Source organism: Mytilus edulis, chromosome 1 (assembly GCF_963676685.1).
Source record: "Mytilus edulis chromosome 1, xbMytEdul2.2, whole genome shotgun sequence".
Taxonomy (NCBI): Eukaryota; Metazoa; Mollusca; class Bivalvia; order Mytilida; family Mytilidae; genus Mytilus; species Mytilus edulis.
This window is the reverse complement of record NC_092344.1, coordinates 48120655-48127762: the sequence shown is the minus strand read 5'-3', so window position 1 is coordinate 48127762 and position 7108 is coordinate 48120655. Positions and strand designations below refer to the sequence as shown.

Here is a 7108-nt window from a genome sequence, read left to right as displayed (position 1 = left end):
ACAGGTACCTAAATATTACAATAATTTTAGAGTAACAAAATAGTACTGAATATTAAAAGTAGATTTCCAGTACTACAAATTTTTAGTACAGAAATAGTACTTATGAAAAGGAGCTGTGTATAGTAAATACATTACTTGTATTTTTAGTAAAACAAAATAAAATAAAAACGTCCCAAAAGAATTGGTATAACTTGATAACATTTATTTTGTTTGCCGTTTGAAGAGTAAATTTTCCGTCAAATGAGTTATCGGTACTTCTTTTCCTACAGCTTTCTAATTACATCAATAATAATCGTAAATGTGAGGAGAAAAAATCCGAAAAATACACCTTTTTTCCGACTTAAACCGGCATCACTATTACCAAAAAATAAATCGTACACAATAAGCCATAGAAAGATAAAAATGTACAGAGTCATGATCATCAAATTTGGATTTTCCGTTTTGAAGCATTAACCAATAAAACGTCAAACCTTTAATTCAATCAACTAAAACTTGATGAATAAAATCATCATGTTAAAGAAGCTTTAATTTACTTTTAAAAGATCTACGTTTGGTGCTACATGTTTTAATTTCCCTTTAAGAAGTTAACAACTTTATTCTTCTCTGTAAACATCCAAAGGATACTTTGAAGAATTTTTTCAATAATAATAAGAAGAAGAAGAAGAAGAAAAAGAAAAAGAAGAAGAAAGGTAAGAAAGACACTTCCATACTACATTTACAGAATTTTACTCAAATTTGATATAATGGGCTTATCATTGCAGACATTTTTTGTGTAAATCATTCGAAATCAGATTAGAATATATATGATAAATCACGAATATTCCATCTGTCAATGCAACGACTATGAAATCAATTGTACGCGTTTCTCAACAGTTATAGGTGTGTTTGGTTTATCAATTTATTTTCTGTTGTGGGTATAGTTTTCCTATAGAAAGTGAAAACCGTAGATAAGTAAATTAATTATAAATGTTCTTGTTTGTTATAAGTAAAAGGGTTTTATTATCAAATCGACAGAAAACTATGTGGTCCAATCAGACAAAGTCTATTTACTCATCAAGATTAAATGGCTGGTGCATTATGTTTGATATTTTGCAGAAGATACTATGTTCAATATCAACTTAAAAGTCAAGTTGAGAGAACTAAACAAAATTTTTATGATACTCATACTTCAGTGATTAATTAAATTATATTGTGGGGAGTAGCCTTGAAATCAGTGGTTGTCGTTCGTTTTTGTTTTACAGAGTTGTTTTTCGTTCCTTTTTTGTTTTGTACATACAATAAAGGCCGTTAGTTTTCTTGTTTAAATTGTTTTGCAAAGTCATTTCAGGGCCTTTTATAGCTAACTATGCTGTATTGGCTTTGCTCATCGTTGAAGGCCGTACGGTAACCTATTGTTCTTGATTTCTGTGTGATTTTGGTCTATTGTGGAGAGTTGTCTAATCGGCAATCATATACCACATCTTTATTTTTTAAATATATACAAATGTCCAGCGTTAATGTTTCTTATAAAGGGAAATTAAGAAATAGTTGCAGTTTTCATAACTTTAAAAAAAAGTTCCTATAATTTATACTCAATACTTATGTTTTTTAAACGAAAAAGATGTTGGAGGAAATCTTTTGCTTTCTGTGAATAAGTCAATAATTAATAGTGATTAAGTTATAGATAATAATTTTTACGAACAACTTTTTCCAAATATTTTTTGTTCCATTAGATACGGCAATTCTTTATCATGTTTATGACTTTGAACTTTTAAGATCCAATTTATGGAATTTTATTTAATATAATAGACAACTTGTTCCTGGCATTTTCGTCAAATAGTCTTGTTTGATGTGCGTCGTTCATACGTTTAAGGACATTGTCACTTTTAGCTCAAATGCTGAGCATGCGGTTTAAAAAGTTGGATGTTATATTGCCTATTAGATTGTATTAATCAATAATCAACACTGGTGTCATTAGGAAATAAGTAATAAGTAAAATTGAGAATGGAAATGGGGAATGTGTCAAAGAGACAACAACCCGACCATAGAAAGGAAAACAGCAGAAGGTCACCAATAGGTCTTCAATGCAGTGAGAATTTCCCGCACCCGGAGGCGTCCTTCAGCTGGCCCCTAAACAAATATATATACTAGTTCAGGAATAATGAACGCCATACTAAACTCAAAATTATACACAAGAAACTAAAATTAGAAATAATACAAGACTAACAAAGGCCAGAGGGTCCTGACTTGAGACAGCTGCAAAAATGCTGCAGGGTTAAACATGTTTATGAGATCTCAACCCTCCCCATATACCTCTAGCCAATGTAGAAAAGTAAACGCATAACAATACGCACAATAAAATTCGGTTTACGAGAAGTCTGCGTCTGATGTCAGAAGATGTAACAAAAGAAAGAAAAAAAAATACATAAATAACAACAAACTACTAGCAGTTAACTGAAATTCCAGCTCCAGACCTCAATTTAACTGATTGAAAGATTATGTCTTCATCATATGAATATCAGACACAATCCCTCCCGTTAGGGGTTTAGTATCATACCATTATAACATATATGAGAAGAACATAACCCGTGTCATGCAAACAACTTGTTTTTAAATAAATGTGTTTAGTTCTGGTGCAATGACCCTATAAGTGAATCAATATTTAAGCCAGATATGCAATCTTTAATGATCTGACAACAGTATCGTAACTATATCCCTTCTTAATAAGTATATTTAAAGGTTTTGTTAGCTTCTGAGGTGAATACTGACATTTTTGTGCTTTATAAAGAATATTTCCATAAAAAATTGTTGATGTGAAATACCTGAACGTATAAGAAGTTGCATGTTAAGCAATATTTACGAATGATGTCCTTATACCGATGATAAAATTAGGTAAATAGTTTGTGATATCGAAAACCCTGCTGTTATGATTTTTCAGTAATACATAAATTTCTCTCGTTAAAATCTAAAACGTTGTTACATACACGAACGAATTATACAAGTTGAGATATGTAAACACCGTAAGATGGTGACAAGGGAACGTCACCATCTAAAAATTGATAATTAACGACAGGAAATGAAAAATCCTCTCTTTTATCATAGATTTTAGTATTAAGCTGTCCGTTAATGATATAGATATCAAGATCGAGGAAAGCGCAGTGGTCAATGTTAGCATTAGCTTTATTTAAAGTAAGTTCAACAAAATAAATTTCTTTAGTATACATACTGAAGTCGCCATTATTGAGAGCCAATATATCAGCCATGTATCTAAAAGTATTCATTTTTGTATGAGATATTGTTTCAACAGGTCTTTGCGGATTTTTGTCACAAATTGTAACTCATAGCAAAATAAAAACAGGTCCGCAATAAGTGGTGCACAGTTAGTCCCCATTGGAATTCCGATAATCTGACGATATACGGAATCTCCAAAGCGAACAAAAATGTTATCTAAAAACAATCATGGGCAGATAAAGTATCAAAGCATGTCCAAATGAGATAGTTCTTTTGTTTAATGCTACTAAAAAATGACCTTAAAGTGTTTGAACAGATATATTCACATTCTGACTTTTTAAACGCCCAATTAATTAGGTGTGTAATTTTTTTCTCAATGATAATGTGAGGCAATGTAGTATATAGAGAAGAAAAATCGAAATTGGACAGATTCTAAATCACTAATATAAGCTTATAATTTATCAAGTACTTCCAATGAGTTTTTGACACTCCAAAAGTAAATAATTTCACTATTTTCAAAGGCCTTATTTGAACAATTTATTATCAAGTTTTTGATTGTACCGAGTGTACTGGTAAGAATAATAGACAATTTAGTAGTGGAACAATAGCTTGAAGACAAAATAAACCTATATTTGTAAGGTGTTTTGTGTAGCTTCGGAAGCTAATACATAGTAGGGACTTTCATTGTTTTTGGTTCTGCTTGTAAAGAGGTAGCTAAAAGTTTATGTATGTTACAGATGTCGTTTTCTGAAATGGAGTCAGTTGGAATGTTGGTGAATTGGTTATTTCTTTTTTCAGAACCTCAATGTAAAATTCACGTCAAACAATAATAATATTATTAGCAGCTTTATCGGCCGGGACAAAAAGAAATTCCTCGGCTAGTTCTTTTAGTTTATGTTTGATACGAGAAATATGTTTATTGTTGTTGTTGTTAAGAGTAAATGTTCTTTAAAATGTTGAATACGTCTATCAACTATATTCATTATTGAATTAAAAAAAGAGTCCAAAGATTTTTCCTGTTTTATCCATTTCAAACAGTAAGTAAGGAGTGAGTCGTGAATGGTGTTACGACACTCATTCCAATTAATAATTGACGGGGGACGATATTAAGGTCCTACACAGAGAATGATTTTTACTCTCGGTCTTGAACGATGTTAAGATCTCCTGTTATAACTTTGGAAATGGGTCCATAAATGTATTCGGAATTACTGCAGTTACATGAAATATGTGTATTTTTACTGAAATTAACAGCTTAACACAACTGGCTATAAGTTAACACATATTTCTGGGTAGATTTCTTGTAAAAATAACAAATAAGAGGGAGCTCAGTATTATCAAAATATCCAGGAATTAGTTCTTCAACATAATGGTCGTTAAAAATACCGGCAATATTTAGAAAATCAAAACCTTTATTGACATGTATATATTTTAAGAATGAAGAAATTGATATATTTAATTGAAATGAAGGGAACTACATATCTTTATATAAAAATACTATTAAAAGTTCCGCCATTTCAAAAAAAGTCATGACAATAATTCTTAAGAGAGCAGAAGTGCTAAATTATGAGTATAATCATGTCATATCCATTTTTAATTAACAAATTTGTCCATACACACTCTAAAAAAGAAGAAAAGGGTATTGTGATTACGACAATGGACACATATTTGTGGTCATCTATGACACATATATTTTATTGACGTCAACCAAATCCTTGAAAATTCGACAGGATAACCCGAACTTCACAAATAGGAATTATTTGATCAAAATCTGCCTTTTAAGCAACAACATTCCATCAAGGACTTTATGAGAAGAAACACTTGATTTGAGGTTTTGTTATAAGACCATTTAGACAAAAATATTTTCTCAGATAAAGGTCTGATTAGACGTATAATCACTTTGTGATAGAAAATTGTGAAATTGTCATTAAAGTTCATAATGAAAGTCCGAATTTAAATATAGATGCTACTGTCATACACAGGAGAAGTTTAGCTAGCTATAATGAAATCATTTTTTATCAAACATTTTCTATGTAGGAAATGACTTCCAAGCCAGAAATATGACTGATGTTTTCCATTCTTTTGATTCAAATAAACTCATCATAGATACCAGGATCCAAATTTTATATTTACGCCATACGCGTTTCGTCTAAAAAAGACTCATCAGTGACGCTCGAATAAAAAAATGCTTGAAAAGCCTAATAGAGTACAAAGAGAATTAAGGACTAATAACTCTAAGGTAATCTATTCCTGAGGTAGAATAGAGCCTTTGATTTTTCCAGTTTTAATAAATACATGCAGCATCCCGTTTTGTATTTTTTTGATTCCGGTATTTTTGTTATTTTTATTATTTTACTTGTTACTCTGCAAATGGATATTTTTTTATGCTATTGCTACCACTAAGTTTAAGAGAATCATTTTAGAAAATAATCGTTTTAGAAAATAACCATTTTAGCAAATAACTGTTGTAGCAAACATGAATGAAGGCTGTTTCATATTTTTTTTCCAGTTCAACGTGCTTCTTTGTTGATGTTTAGTTGGTCAGTGACTGTATGGGTTGATTATTACTTTGCATAATATAAAGAATCGGACATTTCATATTTCATATTGAATCATTGATTAATTGAGTATTCGTGGGATGCCCAGTGACAAGTACTGAACATTTGACAAAATTGTTCTTGAAGCAAGGTAGACATATTTCTATCACAAACCACTGAAACAGTACCAAACTACATTAAAAAATTCAATAAAATGTTTTATACTTTACTTTTGATTCGGCTTCCAACTGTGTTTACCCAAACGTCACCAATCAGCTTTTAGAAGATAAACTCAAGTTGTGCGCATCAAAGTGCAACCGTGGTACATATAATGTGTTGTATATAAACCCAAGGGAGCATATTGTGTAGCAAAAGTAAAAGACAAATGTCCATCCACTGTTCCATTGACATGATTAGTAGATTTTAAAAAAGATAACTTTTTATTTTGTTCTTCTGTCTTTTTATGCTGTAATGATACACCACTGGCTCATGTAAAGTTGAAGGTCGACTCGGCGCATGTTTAAGCGTTTAAGCCCGCTGCATTTTTATGCATTTGTCCAAAATTATGAATTTGTTGCTCAGTGTATTAGGTTTGATGGTGTGGTTAATGGATGTTTCTTGGCCCTCCTTTTTTTTTAATATAGATTAGACAGTTGGTTGTCCTTTATGTAGTGTTTCACACTAGTTATTGTGAACGGTGTGTGTCACGTGTTTTGACCTATATTTTTTGATATTTCATAAACAAGAATGGAGGACATTTAAATTATTAAATTAATCAGTACACGTGCTATGTCATTGATAAATCTTATGAATAGGTATCATTGATGTAAACGGGAAACGCTCATACCCTATTATAATTGTTAATATATCTTTTTTACCTTAAATGTGATAAAAAAATTCCATAATAAGTGAACTTTTAATAGGATTTTCAAATATGATTCTTAAAAAAAAATTTAGTCAGCGTTTACTGTTGTCAATGGCCATTAGAAAATAGCATTGCATTTCATATTTTTCTTTCCCCCTAGATTTCTATTGTTGACTTTTAAAAAACTCTAAAAAATTCCATTTTTCATCGAATTTAATTTTCCATAGCAGATAAGATTGCAAAAATGGTGAAACAATCTAATTACCGAGAATTTTATTTTTAATCAATGTTTTCTGTTGACAACTGCATTTTGAAATGCAAAACTTCAAACCTCCGTTCGACAGATGTCGTATGTACAGTATTCAAATGGATCGACATAATAGAAAGATTGACTCTATAAAAGTTTCTGCTTTGCCCACTTTCATTATTTTGAAGAAAAAAAAAGTTGTAATTGTTATTGAAAGTACTATCAAATTTAAAGAGACTTGATCCGAAAAGA

General features: G+C 30.7%; 1 protein-coding gene across 1 annotated transcript in view; it reads left to right on the top strand.

The window, feature by feature from the left end:
- The first annotated feature begins 539 nt into the window (after positions 1–539).
- The window catches only part of LOC139483812 (adhesive plaque matrix protein 2-like), a 29543-nt gene continuing 22974 nt past the window's right edge, over positions 540–7108 (top strand). Inside the window, exon 1 of the mRNA XM_071267639.1 lies at positions 540–689. The gene's annotated coding sequence lies outside the window, so the exon portion shown is untranslated. The remainder of the gene's footprint in view (positions 690–7108) is intronic.